The following is a 17,940-nucleotide window of genomic DNA, read 5'->3' as shown; positions in this document are numbered from 1 at the left end:
TTAACACACATTAATGTACAGGTATAGTCTGTAGGGAGTTACATTTCTAACCCAAAGAAATGGGTTTGAACCCCCACCCCCACCCCGGAGCTCCATGGAGGAAAATGGGTAAGCCCATTGGAGGGTCAGCTGTGGGTTAGCTCTGGCTCCATGCCAATGAGGGGGTTTTTTACAGCATGCACTAGCAACTAAAAGGTACATATATTTAACAATTATGAATAAAAAGCAGAGTAGAAAGAATATACTGCAGAATATGAAGTTTCATCTGACCTGATGACAAAATAAGAAAGTCAAGTGATAAGTGTCCTTGTGGCTCTCTGATCATGTCAGGAAGGACTTCAGGAAGAGTTAAGGCCCAAACTGGAAAAGGGTCATTAAAAGAGTACAGTGTTCTTGGTGAGAGGGAGATGCCATTCCAGGACCATAAATTCCTCTTCTCCGTTAAAATCCTAGGGGTTTGTGAACAATATTAAGACATGGCAAGGTTCAGACTAGGGATAACAATTTTATGTTCTAGTCACCACCCAGGCAGCAAGAAGCTCTTCCAGGTAGGTATGGACTTAGGCCTTTTATTCTGATTTTCTGAACACTCACCATTTCCACAATCTGGCCTCGGGCTGCTAGATTCCTTACCCAAGTTTTACACAGACACAGACACAGAGATGTAGGTGTAGGACTAGAGGGACGGGGAAGGTCCAGATGGGGAAATGATGGTTCCCTGGTAGAATTCTGGCCTCCCGTGTGAGAAACCTAAGCTCTTATCCTCAGACCATGCATATCAGGCCACTGCTCCCACTGGAGGCTTGAGCGCGGCTGTCATGCTGGATAGATTCTAATGTAGCTTCCAGACTAAAATGGACTCTGAAGAAAGGAATGCCAGTTTACCTTCTAAAAAAAATCCCAAGAAGTCAGAGAGCTCTGGTGGCCTAGTGGCAAGCAGCACTACAATCCCAGAGGTACACAGTTCTAATCCACCAGATGCTCTGCTAGAGAAGGAGGAAAATCTCCTGTACCAGTCAGATCCTATTTGATGGTACACATACATTATCATCATCATCATAAACAAACAAACCCAAAAGTTGCTAACAGGAACCTTATGGATCACAATGGTCTGGTCTGTAAGCTGGGATGATACAGGACCTGGCAGAATTTTGTTCCTTTGTGCATGTGGTTGCTGAGCATCAGAGACCAACCAGAGGGCAATTAACAACAGAACAGAGACATTTATATACACATAGATTTATCCCCTAAAACCAAACCAACTACTGTCAAGTGGGCTCCGACTCATGTGCTCCTCCATCTGGTTTCTGAGCCTTCACGACAGGAAGAGAATTCTTTTTCTCCTGTAGGGCGGCTGGTAGGTTTGAACAGTCCACCTTTTGGTTAACAGTAGAATGCATAAGGCACTGAGAGACCCAGAGCTCCTTTAAATGTAGATCAGATGTAGAGATTAAGCTTCAAATATTAATAGATACAATCTCTAAAAACTCTCCTTATTTTCCTGACAATTTTCTTTAAAGAAGTTATCGTAGGGGTAAAAAGCTGGCCTCTGCTACCCTCCCCTTCCCCCTCACATCCCCTCTGTACTCTCATGTTGCTGTTGTGTGCCCTCAAGCAGGCTGACTCATAGCTGACCCTCCCGCAGGCTTTCAGTGGCGATAAATCACACGGGAGGAGATTGCCCATCCTTCCCTCACTGGTGTAGATCAGCCAGACAAGACAAGCAACACCTTTGGGTTAACAGTGCATCTAGACTCATTTGGATTTACAAGAAAAACAAATGCCTTTAAGGGGTTAAACAGCGATTCGTGCTTGGCAAAATGAAAGGACTAAGGTTAAGAATCTGCTGTGTTAGTACAAGCTTACTGGGGAGGATAAAGATAGAAGAAACCCCCAGGAGTGATTCAAGAATAGCAAAGCTGTTTTGTTTACCTGCGCCAGCATAGAAGGTACAACAGAGCGGTGAGCTAGAATCCCACTGACAAATGGAAAAATGTGTTAAATAAGCGATTGCATACAATTAGCCATCCACACAATGAGTTTCAGTCACAGAGAAATGGGAGACAAGGAGATAGGGACAATTAGCAGCTCTTGCGATAGGAACAGAAAGCCATGGGGAGCTGCTGCCGGAAAGGGGGGGGGGACTTGTGCAGTTGGAATGCAGGCAAATTAGCCCCGATTCCCAGGAGCCTCAGCATCAGTAATGAGTTTGAGGCTGCCATGGCTGACTTGTCAAAGGGAACGGCAGGATGAGGTGCTGGGGAGGCTGCAAAGAGCAAGCGCACAGCTCCTAATTTCTCAAGAGACCCAGGGAATTAGTGACCAGTGCCAAGAAATAATGGCATCAAACTGTGTCTCTATGAAGGAGCCCTGGTAGCACAGTGGCTAAAGAGTCCAGCTGCTAAAGAGAGAGCTGGCTGGACTTATAGCCCTGCAAACCCCATAGGGAAACTCTAATCTGTCCTATTGGGTTGTTAGGAGCTGGCATGACTACATGACAATAGGTATCTGTATAGTGTATAATCCTTGGTTGTTGTTGTTATGTGCTGTCTAATCACCTGTGACTCAGCAACGCTATGTACAGTAACTATGAACCCTTCCCTGTCCTGAGCCGGTCTGATTCCAACATACCTAACCTCATTATCCCAGTTACTGTATCAATCCATCTCATCTGGGGTCTTCCCTGTGCTGTCTCTCTACCCTTTTGAGCATGATGTCCTTCTCCAAGGATCAGTTCCTTCTGACCATGTGTCCAAAGTATGTGAGATGGAGCTTCAAAATCCTAGCCTCCAAGGAAAAACTTGGTTTCACCCTCTCCAAGACAGAACTGTTGGTTCTCTTTTTGGTCCATGGTATGTTCAAGACTCTTTTACAGCACCACAACTCAAAGGCATCAATTCTTCTATCATCCTCGGTCATTATCCAGCAGTAATTGCAAAGACCATGAACTGGATCAGGTGCACCTCAGTCTCTAGACTGACATTGTTGCTTTTCAGTACTCTGGAAAGTTTCCTGACAGCAGATTTACCTAATGCAAATTTATTGAGTTCCTGACTGCTGGTGCCAAGAGTGTTGATATGGAGCTGAACAAGCTGTAACTGTTAACAACCTTAATCTCTTCTCCATCCATCATGGTGCTGCCAATTTGTCCAGTGGTGAGAATCTTTGTCTTCTTGATGTTGCGCTTCAGTTCATATTGAAGGCTGTAGTCTTTGACCTTCTGCAGCAAGTACTTCAGGTTCTCCTCAGTTTCAGTAAGCAGGATTCTGTCAACTGTATAAGGTAGGTTGTTGAGGAGTTTTACTCCAACCCTGATGGTAGATTCCTCTTCATAAAACCTAACCTCTGAATGATCTGTTCTACATGTAAATAAAAGATGGACAATCTCATCCTTTGTGATTACAGCCTCTGAAAAGCTGTTGAAGGGTTATCTATAGGTTGGTACCCACACAAATGCAGTGATGTTCTTGTTATCTACAGGTTATACCCAATACATAAAATCTGCTAGGCTGATGTATTTGAATTAATAAAGGACTAGGACAAAGCCTGCAAGTCATAAAGGTGCCAGGGGTTGTTAGATAGTATCACATTGATTTCAACTCAATAAAACTGTCCCCAGGGATATCTAGGCTACCTACCTTTTATCAGAGCAAGGGACAGAGCCACTGTGTGGCTTCGAACCACTGACCTTTTCATTAGCAGTGAAATGCTTAACAATTGTACCACTAGAGATGTTAATAGACTAAAGTGACAACAAATTACAATGAAGCCTCAGAACCTCGGAACTCACAGGACCTAGGCTCTATTTTTGTTAATATTATTAGGATTGTTGAAGACAACTGCCCATTACTAATTACCAAGCCAGGTAAATGCAACTAGGGAAATGCAAGCCTTGGCTGAACTCATGACCTTGGCATTCTACATACAATAATCTTATTTAACCCACAGAATTCCCTTATGATATGAGTTTATTCTTATTGTGTACATGAGAAAATGGGTTCAGAGAGAGAAAATAAATTCCTTACATTCAAATAGCTAGTAAATGGTAAAAAACCGTTGATGGGGCAGATGGTTAATGTGCTACACTTCTAAACAAAAGTTTAGAGGTTTGAGTCCACCCAAAGGCACCTCAGAAGAAAGGCCTGACAATCTACTGCAGAAAAACCAGCCACTGAAAACCCTTGTGGAGTCCAGTTCCACTCAGACACACAGGCGGTTATTACGAGTTGGAAACAACAGGTGGTTCCAGTAGTAAATGACAGAGGTGGGCTGAACCGCTGAACAAATTTCAGGCCTACCACCAACTCCCTGTGGAATCTCCAGCAGGCTTGGGACTTCTTATCTGGGAAGCATGGTGGAGAAGGTAGGGGCACCTACTCACTGACCACAAGCCTATTCCAACTCTATCAGCAACTCTATCAGGCTTCCAAGGCTATAAATTATAATAGTAAGGGATAGGCGCGCTTTCTCTCTCCAAGTTAGTGGTGGACTCAAACTTTGGGAATTGTTTGGCCCTTGACTTACTCAAAACTCCAACTTATTACTGTCAAGTCAGACCCTCTAGAGGGTTTTCTGAGGCGGTGAATCTCTGTGGGAGGAGACTGCCCATCTGTCTCCCTTGGAGCAGCTGGTGTATTTGGAGAGGCACTGCCTTTGGGCTAGCAGTGCAACTTACTCCCAACTATGCCACCAAAGGTCCACTAATAATATTCAAGTTGCTTCAGTGGTAGAAAAAGACAAGGACTTTAGAATTTCAACAAAGTCAGGTTGGTTCCAACAAGCTTAAGTGCAATGGTAAAATGCTTAGCTGCTAAAAAAAAAAAAAAAGATGATGGCTCAAACCCACCCAGAAGCTCTTCGAGCTCTTGTAAGTCTGGTGATTTACAAGGCAAGAAAACCTTACTGGGTAATTCTATTCTGTCACATGGAACTGCTAGGAGTTGAAATTAATTAAAAAAGCACCCCACACTACCACCACCAAGTCAACACTAGATTCTCTACCCATATTTAAGTGAGGAACTCACCAAACTATAGCGCAATTCAATGAGGAACCCCAGCAGGTGCCATGTACTTTAAATATTATGCAATTTTACTTCCGTTGTAAATGAGTCTGACTGTAATTTTATGAAAAATAAAAGATACAATGGTGATTCATGAGGGGGAAAATCATTCTAATTAATGCTGCAAATGAAATTTATTGGAAAAAATTCTAGTTTCTAAATGTGGTAGCTAGTGTTAGGTGCCATTATAATAAATTTTTTTAAAGGAAACATTCAGGCTTTGGTCTTCTATAATTTAAAGAGAAAAGTTATAAAGATTCCATATCCTTAAGTCATTCGAAATTGAATTCTGAATCAAATAGTAGATTCCAGAGCCTCTGAGAATAATGAGGAAATTATCTCCTAAAGGGATCTGGATTTAAGGGAAGTAAGATACTGTATGTTACACAATAATTCCCAATAAAGGGAGTGTGCTCAAATAAAGAAAATACTTTGTTAAATGTATTTTCATTTTGTTTTAAGACAATGAACTTTTATTTTTCAGCTTCAAGTGATTTATCTTTGTAACTTCTTCCCCACACCAGTTTTAAATCCATCATTAGTCATCACTTACTTCAAAGAGCAGCCTAAATCACAAATTGAATTTAAAGAGTTTCTTGATATTCTTTATTGTAATTCATTTGGTCAAAATCAGCCATCCTCTGAATAAGTTATTGTGGAATCCTCACAGACAAGCAAACAGGAAGTGCCAGATGGCTGAATTGGAACAAAAATCTAAACCACTAAAACATAGAAATGAAGGAGATTATATATTAGTTGTGATGAATGGCTTCCACTACCGAACACTAAAGTAATCTGGAAAGAAAATTATTTCAGCTTGTGTTTACTGAGCACTTACCACATACAGAACTCTAGTGACATAGTCCAGCAAGTTGTACTGATAACTCTTTGAATTCACCATTTGCTCTGCAGGGGAAAAATGGGGAATCTTCTCCTGTTTAACTTACAGGTGTTATTCCCCCCTCCCTTAGGCGGGTACATCCAATTTCCACCATGATTAAGGGTCTTTATGGAATTAAAGATGATATCTTCCTTAGTGTTCCTTGCATCTTGGGGCAGAATGGAATCTCAGACGTCGTGAAGGTGACGCTGACTCCTGAGGAAGAGGCCCATTTGAAGAAGAGTGCAGATACACTCTGGGGAATCCAAAAAGAGCTGCAGTTTTAAAGTCTTCTGTTGTACCATTTCACTGTCTAGGCTACAAAAGGATTTTAGTTGGGGGTTGTGCACGTTGTCCTTTTTATCCAGTCTGTGATTAAAGCAGTAAAATACAACATAGGAAAATCATCCATTTCCTAAAGGTAGACACAGGAATGGTCCATAAAACCCTAGAGTTATGTTCTGATGGTGGTACTTAACTTGTGTAGTTCTAAACTGGTTAGTATAAAAGAATTCCACCATGTCACAGACACCACTGCCAATGTTGCACATGCTGCAGCTGCCCTTCAAACTAGAATGTTTACTCTGTGTTAAATAACTTTGGCCTAGTACAAGCTCTTATTTCAGTCACATTCTGTGCTCTAATGTGCAAATCCAACATTGCATGTCTTGTCCATTACTGTACTAAAGGATCTTATTTTGTGTACTGTATTTATCAGAGTAATGTATAATGCAACTCTGATAATGTGATGTAAAATGTAAAGATCTACAGATAAGCATTGAAACAGTATCATACCAACTGAAACACCAGATAAACCATGAACAGTGAAAAAAAAAAAAGTAACAGTTTCTTAAAACCTACTGGGGGGTCAGCTATGAGTTGGTTCTAATTCAATGGAAATGAGATTGCTGTATACCAGTTTCTCTAAGATTTAAAATTCATAGTTCTTCATATGGATTGAATGATATTTCTCCTCCTTCCCCAAATACAAATTAAAATCTCAATGTCTAAATATATGGATGTAATTCCAACTGAGAAGAGGGTTTCCTCTGTTGCTTTGGTGAGATCCTATCAGCATAGAGTATGTTCTGAACCTATTCTTCTGATTTCTAAAAAGAGCAAATTAGATACAGAAGTATGTGCCCTGTGAAGACAGTGAAGGATCAGAGGAATGCTCAGAATGAAGTTTCTTCCTCTAGAATTGACAGAAAGAGAACTTTCCCCTTGGAGCTCTTGCCCTAAATTTGGACTTACAATCTCTTAAACTGTGAGAAAATAATGATATTGCCTTATTAAATCAAGGAAAATGCCATTTCCAATGCAATTGATGAGGTGGTGTTAATAAATTCAGAATTATCCAAACATATTGGTATAATTATAAAACTGACATCAGTTACTTGTAGCCTACAAAACTAGTTACTTTGCATTAGAATTCTTACATTCCTTTCTTTAGTCATGTAAAGTGCTTTAAAGTGACTATTTTACCAGGAGAGGAAATGATTCTTTTCTAGATTAGCAATTGTTGTTGTTATGTGCCCTCGAGTCCCTTGCAACTCATAGGGACCCTATGTACAAAAGCCCTAAACTCTGCTTTGTCCTGTGCCACTGGACACTCTGTCTCTGACACTCCCATCCCAATTATCCCAGTCACTGAATCAATCCACCTCATAGAGGGCCTTCCCCTCCTGCGCCGTCTCTCCACCCTCCCAAGCATGATGTCCTTCTTCAAGGACTGGTCTCTCCTCACAACATGTCCAAAGTATGTTAGACGGAGCCTCAGAATCCTTGCCTCCAAGGAGCCACATGGTTTAATTAGCAATTACCTCTTTTAAAACTGTTTTTTCCTCAGTTATATGTAAATTGTACCTTAAACTGTCTGCTTACTAGGAAGGGAAATGCATCTTTCCTAGATTAGCACTTACCTTTTCAAAATTATTTTTCTCAGTCACATGTTAACTATTTCATAAGTTGTCTTTTTAGTAGTAACTATGTGTAAACTGTTCTTTTTAAATGTAAAAATGCTGTAACTTTAACAAAAGTACCATGTTAAGTAGATTAACATTTAACTCAAGCTTCAGTTTGCTCGGCTTCACAGTCAACACTCTTGGCACAAGCAGTCAGGAAATAAAAAAGTGCATCGCGATGGGAAAGTCTGCTGTTAGGGACCTCTCTAAGGTACTCAGGAGCAACAGTGTCTCTCTGGAGACTAAGGTGCACCTGATACAGGCCATGGTCTTTGCAATCGCTTGTTATGCATCAGAGAGTTGGACAATGACTAGGGAGGACAGAAGGAGAGTGGATGCTTTTGAGCTGTGGTGCTGGAGAAGGGTACTGAATGTACCATGGACTGCCAGGAAAACAAATAGATTCATCTTGGAGAGGATTAAACCAAGCTACTCCTTGGAGGCAAGGATTCTGGGGCTTCGTTTGACATACTTTGGACATGTTGCCAGGAGGGACGGGTCCTTGGAGAGGGACATCATGCTTGGGAGGGTGGAGGGACAGCGCAGGAGGGGAAGACCCTCTATGAGATGGATTGATTCAGTGACTGGGGTAATCGGGATGGGTGTGTCAGAGGTGGTGCGGTTGGCGCAGGATAGAGCAGGGTTTAGGGCTGTTGTGCATAGGGTCGCTATGAGTCGGAAACGACTCGACGGCACATGACAACAACAACAACTCACATATGAGAAAGCAGTTTTTGAGGAGATTTTCTCTGCCCTCCCAGATCTGCAATTAAAGTGTTTTGGATCTTGCAATTCATAGATCTTTGACTATGGAAAAGAATCCCTGGTATTCAGTAACAGGATTGCATTTACAGATATAATTCAACTCATTGTTGTCAAATCAGAACTCTGCAGTGTATTTCCAGAGGCTATAAATTACATGACAGGAGATTTTTCCATTTTTCTCCTAAGGAGCAGCTGGTGGATTTGAACTGCCAGAGAGGTACAACCTCTGAGTTAGCAGTGCAGCTCCCTACAACATAGGTATAGGGGCTAGAATTTTAATACACACACACATATTAGGGGTTGTTGTTGCTGTTAAATGCCATTGAGTGAAGCACAACTCATAGAGACCCTATGAACATACTATTTGAACCCACATCATTTCTAGTGTTCATAGGGTTTTCAATGTCCTCTTATTTAAGAAGTAGATGCCAATCCTTCTTCCAAGGCTGTCGTAATCTAAGAGCTCTTCTGAACCCTGCCCACCATGCGTAGCCATTATGGCATTTGATAGATTAGTGTCACAGTTTCAGTATCAGCAATATTAAGTCACATATTAGGGGTGAGTGGCACAATTTAATCCATGACAAGTATTATAAATTTATGTTCTTTAAGGCTGCCCAATTATGATATATCTGTTAGAGTAGCAGTAGAAAACAAGGCTCCAGGAATTTATGGATACCAATTGACATATTTAAACAAAAAGATATAGCCCTAGAAGTGCTTATCAGGCTGTGTCAAGAAACCTGGAAAACAACCACCTGATCAATTGACTGGAAAAGATCCATATTTATCCCCATTCCAAACAAACAAACAAACAAACAAAAAAAAAGGTGATTCAACAATGTGGAAACTATCAAATGATATCACTAATATCACATGTAAGAAAAATCCTGCTGAAGAACATCCAAAAACAATTGGAACAATACTTCGACAGAGAACTACCAGCAATACAAGCCAGGTTTAGAATAAACTGTGGCACTAAGGACATCATTGCCAATGTCAGATGGATCTTGGTCAAAATCAGAGAATACCAGAGGAATATCTATCTGTGTTTCATTGACCATACAAAGTCATTTGACTGTTTGGATCACAATAAATTGTGGCTAACATTGAGAAGAATAAGAATTCTAGAACGCCTATTTGTACTCATACAAAACCTATAATTGGACCAAAAGGCAATTGTCAAAACAGAGAAGGAAACACTGTTATTGTTGTCAAGTGCCATCGAGTCATAGGCGACTCATAGTGACCCTGTGAAAGAAAGTCCTCCACACTTCTATGACTTTCATCCTCTCTCCAGGTTCATAGGGTTTCTGGAGACAAGCTATTACAGAAGTGGATGCCACTCCTGCTTCCAAGCTTGTTTTAATCAGGAAGCTCCACCAAACACTGTCCACCATGGGAAACCATTAATGCATTTGACACATCAGTGTCACAGTGTTCAACTTCATGACAACCACAAGTTACCTCTGTATGGCAAGTGGACACACCAGGCCTATACAACCTAGAAGAATGTTTTAACAAAAACAATGAAAAACAGGCCTGAGGACCGTGGATTAGTCACCCACCTTTGACTTGGTAGCATCACTTTCTGTCCACTAACCAACTGATCGCTCCCTATGTTGATGTTAAGTGCCAAGTCATAGGCAACTCATAGAGACCCTATGAATAAAGTCTTCAACACTTGTGAGACTTTCATCCTTTCTCCAGGTTCATAGGGTTTCCAGAGGTAAGCTATTTACAGAAATGGATGCCACTCCTGCTTCCAAGCTTGTTTTAATTGGGGAGCTCCACCAAACATTGTCTGCCAAGGTTACCATTAACTCATTTGACACATCAGTGTCACAGTACTCAGCTTCACAGCAACCACAAGTTACGGCAGAATCTGGGCCAGAGACCTCCAGTTCATCTGGCAAGTCTGCTCTGCCAACACCCACTTGGGGCAAAAAGAGAGCCACAAACACCCGAAGCATTCCATACCTCAAGAAGCCAGACACCGCGCCTAGTTGACACCTACTCTCCCAAGATACTTGTCGTGACCCTGTAGGCATGGCCTGACATTTCTGTATTTTACCATTCTGGCACACCCAAAATTGGACCAGAAGTCAATCGTCAGAACAGAAAAGGAAATACAACATGGTTAAAAAGGAGGGAAGTGTGTGTCAGGGATATCCTATCCCTATACTTTGTAAATCTGTATGCAGAACAGAACATTCAAGAGGCTGGACTAAGGATCAATGTGGTCTCAGGCTTGGAGGAAGACTCAACAACAGCCTGAGTTATGCAGATAACAGAACCTTGCTGAAATTGAAGGAGGCCTGAAGCATTTGCTGTAGTGTCAAGAACTGACATCTGCTATATGGGTTGAAGCTCAACATCAAGAAAACTGAAAGAGAAAGGACTGAAACTCCTCTTGGGACTGGTTACTCCATTTGAGAATCTCTGCCTCCAGCACGGCAAGGTCAGCCCAGGTGTCAAACAGTACAAGATAGCTTGAGACAGAGAGCTACAAGGAAGGTAAAGACTTTCTCAGCTGGCAAGTTGAGCTGTAAGAAAGAGAGAAGACTTGAAACCTCCTTGCAAATGAACAGCCCTCCATTTGGGAATCTCTGCCTCCACTGCTATGGTGCCAAACAGGACAGAGAGTTTGGAACGGAGCTAAAAGCAGAGGAAAGGCTTTATCAGCTTTCTCAGTTGGCACATTAGACTGAGGGAAAGAGAACTGACATCAAACTTCCCTGGACAGCACCTGGTCTCTCACTACTCAGCCATTCTATAGACAATGGAAGACAATGGAGTTTGAAAGAGAGGACTACAATAAGGTGAGATTCCTGCAGAGCTGCATTATAGATCAGAGAGAACCTGAAAGACATAAAGAAAGCCAAATTTTCCCAGAATGGACAATCAGTAAAGTGAGTGGCTCACTCCATACATTAAATATTTTAAGCTGGCAACTAATCAATACCTTCATAAAGATAATAGCTATCAACAACATACACAGACATAATAGAAACAGCCTACCACTCATCAAGAAAAACTTCACATAATATCAAGAAGGCAGCAGGCAGCTTCAAACACTGTGAAAAAACAAATTATGCATTTTCCAAAAATAGCAGAGAATATTGCAGACCCAATAAATATACCAGAATCATGAAGGCAGAAGATATTTATCAATATGGAGGCATTAGAATAGTGATGGAAGAAAGCGCAAATGATGGAAGAAACAATGAAAACCACAAATAAATGGAATACCCTAGAGGTAGAGAACCAGAAGATATATATTGATGCAAAGTTTTGAACAGCTACAGAAAAAGATGCAAATGATGGGAGAAAAAAATGAAAGCCATTAAGAAAGCAAATACTCCACAGACAAGGAGCCAGAAGAAATAGATCAAGGAGAAGAAACTTACCAACTACAGAAGAAAAGGCAAAGGATGGAAGAAACAATTGAAATTATAGATAAAGAGGTATAAGAATTTTTTAAAAAATCATCAGAAGATAGGGTACAGCCAACACAGTACTGGAAATAACAGAAGTGCATGAAATACAATCCAGAATATTAAGACCAAAATGGCAGGAGTGTCCAATACATTGGAGGGACAAAAAAAAGTAGCACAGAATATATGGAGTAGACAGACAGTGAGCTGGACAAGAACCTCAATGGAAATATACTAGAAGAAAAATCAGAAAGGAGACATAAAGAAAATATTAGAATCCTGTGGGATGACATTAAAAGGAATAACATACATATGATTGGGATTCCAGAATATGAGGGAGCTAGAGAAATCACTGAGTATTGTGGAAGAAGTACTAGAAGAAAACTTCCCAGGTATTACCTCTCTAGAGTGCTGAAGAGCAATGATATCAGTCTAGATACTAAGGTGCTAATCAAGACCATGGTCTTTGCAATTGTGGTGCTGGAGAAGAGTATTGAACATGCCATGGACTACCAAGTGACCTAATAGGACTGTCCCTAGAAAGGGTAAAACCAGGCTGCTCCTTTGGGACAAGGATTGTGAGGCTCTGTCTCACATACTTTGGGCATGTTGCCTGTGGGGACCAGTCCTTGTAGAAGTATATGTTTGGAAAGATAGAGGGATAGCACAGAAGAGGAAGATTCTGAATGAGATGGATTGACACAGTAACTGAGACAATGGGGATAGATGTGTCTGAGACAGTGAGACTGGCTCAAGATAGAGCAGGTTTCAGAGCTATTGTACATAGGGCTGCTATGAGTCAGAGCTAACTTGAGGACACATAATAACAACAACAGCAGTAGAAAACTAACACACATACAAATATATTGTAGCATTTGGTGTCCAAAATAGATCTCTGAGGTGAACAGTGACTCCTACCTTCTTAGTACAGTTGAGGAATTGGAGCACAGAGAGGCCTCATGAATTTCTAAGGCTTCACAGTTAGGTTGTGGCAGAGAAAGGGTCCTCCTCTGAGATCGAACATGCAACTACCTGCCCCACCTGTGCTTTTCACTGAGAGGTCAGAGCTAGTTCCTGTCCTGCCTTGGATGCACATACAGTGGCGATTCATTCTAAAGGCCCTTCTTTGACTCATGCTATACCTGCATTGCTGCTCACAAAGCATTTTGTTATAGTCGTTAGACCATCACACAACCTTATTAAGTAGGCAGGGACCAAGAGCTTCCATTTCAGAGGAAGAAACAGTCTCAAAGAGATAAAGTGGTCTGCCAAAGTCAACCAGCTTGCATAAAAAGGATTTACACCCAGAACTTATGACTCCAACCAAGTCCAGTGCTCCTTCCACTATAGCAGCCTTAGCTGATAAAAACCACCAAATCCTGAGATTTGATTCAGACTTGTGAGTCAATAGTCACTAACAGCCAGTACCTCAAGGCACTTCTTTAACAAGACTCTATCCATTGACCGTGCACTTACTATACACCAGAAACTATGGAAAACATTCGTTTCTATTGTAAAACATCATTCTCATGTAAGCTCCTTTTCTACCCAAGAATATGAGTTCAGCTAACACTTGTATTAAACTAAATACTGAGTTAATAAATGTAACTGAGGAGGACCTGAAATGTTTGTTGCAGAAGATCAAGGATTGAAGCTCAACATCAGATTCTCAACACTGGACTAGGTGGTAGTACTATGATGGATGGAGAAGAGACTGAAGATGTTAACAATTTCAGCTTGCTCAGCCTCACAACCAACACTCTTGGCACCAGCAGCCAGGAAATAAAAAGACTGATTGCATTAAGGGAGTCTGCTGTCAGGGAGGGACTTTTCCAATGTATTAAAGAATAATGCGATCAGTCTAAAAACTAAGGCATGTCTCATCCAGTCCATGGCCTTCCAGGCCTGCAATTACTGGCTATGCTTTAGAGAGCTGGACAATGGTTAAGGATGACAGAATAAGAACTGATGCCTTTGGAGCTGTGGTGTTGAAGAAAAGTATTGAGCGAACCATTAACTGCCAAGAGAACAAACATATCTGTGTTGGAGGGGGTGAAACTGAAGCTCTGTCTCACATACTTTGGGCACGTGGCCAAAAGAGACCAGTCTTTTGAGAAGGACATCATGCTTAGAAGGGTGGAGGGACAACACAGGAGAGGAAGACGCCAGATGAGATGGATTGACACGGTAACTGGAGTAATGGGGGTAGGTGCATCAGAGTCAGTGAGACTGGCTCAGGATAAGGCAGAGTTCAGAACTTTTTGTACTCATAGGGTAACTATGACAATACCCCTGCTTCTATTTTTAAAACAGGAAATGGAAGCAGAGCGAAATTAAGTAACTTGTCCCATGCCACACTGCCCTTAAATAGCTTAAGAATCATGTGCTGGTCCTGTGCATGATCCCATGTCTATTTGATTGCAAAGCCAAACACTAAGCAAAGCCTGTTGAGCACAGACATGAGGGTGTCAATCCATAACCTGTACAATTGCTGACCTTGGTTTTTCGCTAGCAAAAAACTTGGCATGGTGCATCAATTTTCTATTAATGTGTGATAACATTACCACAAATTTAGTGGTAAAACTAAAAATTTATCATCTCATTTTCTGTGGGTAGGATCTAGCTAAATTGGGTTCTTTGAAAGGCTGTAATTTACCAGAGCCCCATGTCAGTTCTCAAGAATCTGAAACTTGCTGGCTAGATGAAACTTGAAGTATATCTTTCCTCAATTAAACCTTGAAATGAGATTGTAAGAACATTTTGTTGTGATCTAAGTAAAAGTTACAAATTTGTTTTCTATTAAAATATTTACATAGACTTTGTTTTATGTTGATTCCAATCCCCACATTATACCAGCACTCCTCCCACTTTCTTCTTGTGATATTTGTTTCCACTCATCCTTCTAATTTCTCCTTTCCTGTCTTCTGATCTTTAGCCCTGTGCAAATACTGATGCTTTGGTCTTGTGTGGTAAATGATTGTAAGGAACCAATAACCCTCTGGTGTTATTGCTCACATTATGGGTATGGTAACTTCTGTAAAAAAGTTGAGTCACAAGAGTGAGCTAAGTGCCAGGTTTTGAGAGTGACTAAGGGCATAGTCTCAAGGATTCTGACCATTTCTAGTAGGCAAGTAAAGCTGGCCATTTTGATGATTTTTTAGTTTGGATCCACATTTTTACTCCACTCTATGCAGAAATATCGAGTGTGATCCCTTTCAGAGCTGTCAGCAGTGGTAGCTGGGTAGAGTCTAGTTCTTGTCTCAAGAGTAGTGGAGGTTGAGGCCTACCGGAATCATTAATGCTTTGGACTAATTATTTATATGTGTCTTTGCTTTTCATCATTCTTCTTTGCTCTAGACAAAGAGAGTTCTATAGATGCACCTTAGGTGATAGTTTGCTAGCTTTTTAAAACACCAGTCACTAATGTTTTCCATGGGGACTATGTTGTGTCAAATAACCTTGATGTCCCCAAGATTGTAAGATCTGTTTGTTGATGGCTATCAGCCTAGAGCTGTTCTCAGTTTCTTGATATTTGAGTCTTGTGATGAAATGGGTTGTTTTATATACCTGGCTGTTCAGAAGGACATTTTGGGACTTTTTTTTCTCTTAAGCCCTGAGGCAGAGGCTTGGCCCTAGTTTTCTACCCCTGAGGGGAGGGAAGTTGTTACTTTTTTTTCTATAATTATATTTTATTAATTTTCATAAACATTTATAGAGATTTTGGGTTTCTATTCATTCGTTGTTGCACTATTCTCTCTACCCTCCTCCCAGTTTGTTCTTGTCCAAATGCCACAGTGCTTATCAAAGCCAGTTCTAATTAATCTTCTTTGTCAGTGTGTCCTTTGCCATTCCCTATCACTCCTCCCTGAGAGAGACTTCACCCTGAGTCATAAGGAAAAGGGGATGGCGTATTCTCTTAGCTACTTCCTGCTGAAAAGGGACGCTGTGGGTTTCAGGGTGAAGATCTTCTCTCACTACTCTAAAGGGCCCCTTTGGCAGTAGGAAACACATAGACTATTATGGAGATTGATTTTGGAATTTAGATGCACTCTTATTGATTGTGCTTGGCCGTACATGTTCATATCCTTGAAGATGTATCATGGGGGTGTTGCAACCTAGAAGACACAAATTTGACTAACAAATTATAAGTACATGAGTCAAAAATTATGGAAAAGTAAAAGAAAAGATTCTTTCATTGTTTTACTAACCCTCCCCCAGGTCCCCTCCACCATGTAGCCCTCGCTCTAGTCTCCTGTGATGACAGAAATACCTAGTTATATATCTCTTTTAAACAGTTTTCTCCCTCCTCTGTTTCAGTGCAGTATACATTATTGAACCCATCTTACTCAGTCTCTCCCCAACCCCAAGGACAGTCCCATTCTACAACAGTGGCATCATGTAATATTTGTCTTTTTGTGACTGGGATATTTCACTCAGCATAATGTTCTCCAGAGTCAACCATTTTGAATAATATTGCATGAGTTCCTTGTTTTTACTTTTATCACAGTTGATTGACATTTCCTGGATAAACTGTAAACACCATGTTTTCTACATGTTTCTGGACTAGGGAGCCCTGTGATTGGTATGCATCTTGTAAAGATTGGCCAACAAATTATGTAAAATAGGTGACTATTACCTATTATGCAAATGAAGTGGTCTACAGAGAGGGAATTGGTCAAGAGGGGCTATGCTTCAAAATTAACAATGAAGCAATCAATATCACAGAGGTTTTTTTCAAGACAGAAAGACGCAATAAGAAAAGCAGCAGCAGCAGGATGTAGAGGAAGAAAGAAGAGAGAAAGGAGCAAGGAACATTCTAAAACATCTGTAACATGCTTCAAAAATGGTAACATTGAAAACTAGAAAGTGTAACATTGGAAGTCTTCAAGGTATTCAGTATTCAAGCCAGAAGCAACTGGCACAGTGGCTAAGCTGATGGTTGGTGTTAGTCAAAAGGAGGCCATCCTAAGGGGACCAAGAGCTGCCTGCTCTGAGGCAGCAGAGAGCAGAGCTGCACAGATCAGAAGAGCTGCGAGAGCTGCCCTATACTGAAGAAGGGAGGCTGCCCACCTACCTTCTGATCTGCATTCAGCTGTAGCTTCTTGATCCTGATCCTGATCCTGAATTGCAACCCATCAGTTCTCTTAATGAGAGAGGTCTGGTAGTTCAATGGTAAGAAACTGCTGCAATCCCAAAGATATACAGTTTAAATCCACCGGCTGTTGTGGAGGCAAAGGATGAGAAATCTCCTCCTCTGCATTTACCGCCTCTGAAAACCTCACTAGAGGGTTAGTTCCAATTCAGTGGCACACACCACCACCACCTGTTCTCTAATACACACCATAACTATGAATATGATTAGTGTGTGTGGCCACTGCAGTGAATTATTAAGCAGAGAAAAAAAAGTAGACAATGCCGTGAGAGGGACTTCTTGTGTCAGAATTGGTAAAGAGGTTGTAGAGATATAGCTGATCCCTGTCTCATGGGATTTGGCCTTGGCCTTTTCTGGATTTTCGTTGTTGTCCCTGAAGTCAGGCAGGTCCTAATTAACACCTCTTCTTGGTGTCGTAGTGGAATAGCCCATAGAAGTCATCAGAGAGCTCTGATGCCATAGTTCATAGGAAGTTGTGCTGCTAACTGAAAGGCAATTGCCTTTCTGGCAGTTCAGATCTACCAAGAGTTCTGTGGAGAAAGATGAGCAGTCTCCTCCCATGTAATTTATAGCCTCTGAAAACCCACTGGAGGGTCAGCTATGAGTCGGTTCCCACTCCATGCCAATGACTGAGTCCTCCCTCCTACCAGTGTTCGTGTTGGAAACAAACAAAAAGAAAGCT

The sequence above is a fragment of the Elephantulus edwardii genome, unplaced genomic scaffold (genome assembly GCF_000299155.1).
Source record: "Elephantulus edwardii isolate Elephantulus edwardi_28Jun2011 unplaced genomic scaffold, EleEdw1.0 scaffold00057, whole genome shotgun sequence".
Lineage (NCBI taxonomy): Eukaryota > Metazoa > Chordata > Mammalia > Macroscelidea > Macroscelididae > Elephantulus > Elephantulus edwardii.
This window is presented reverse-complemented; position numbering follows the sequence as displayed.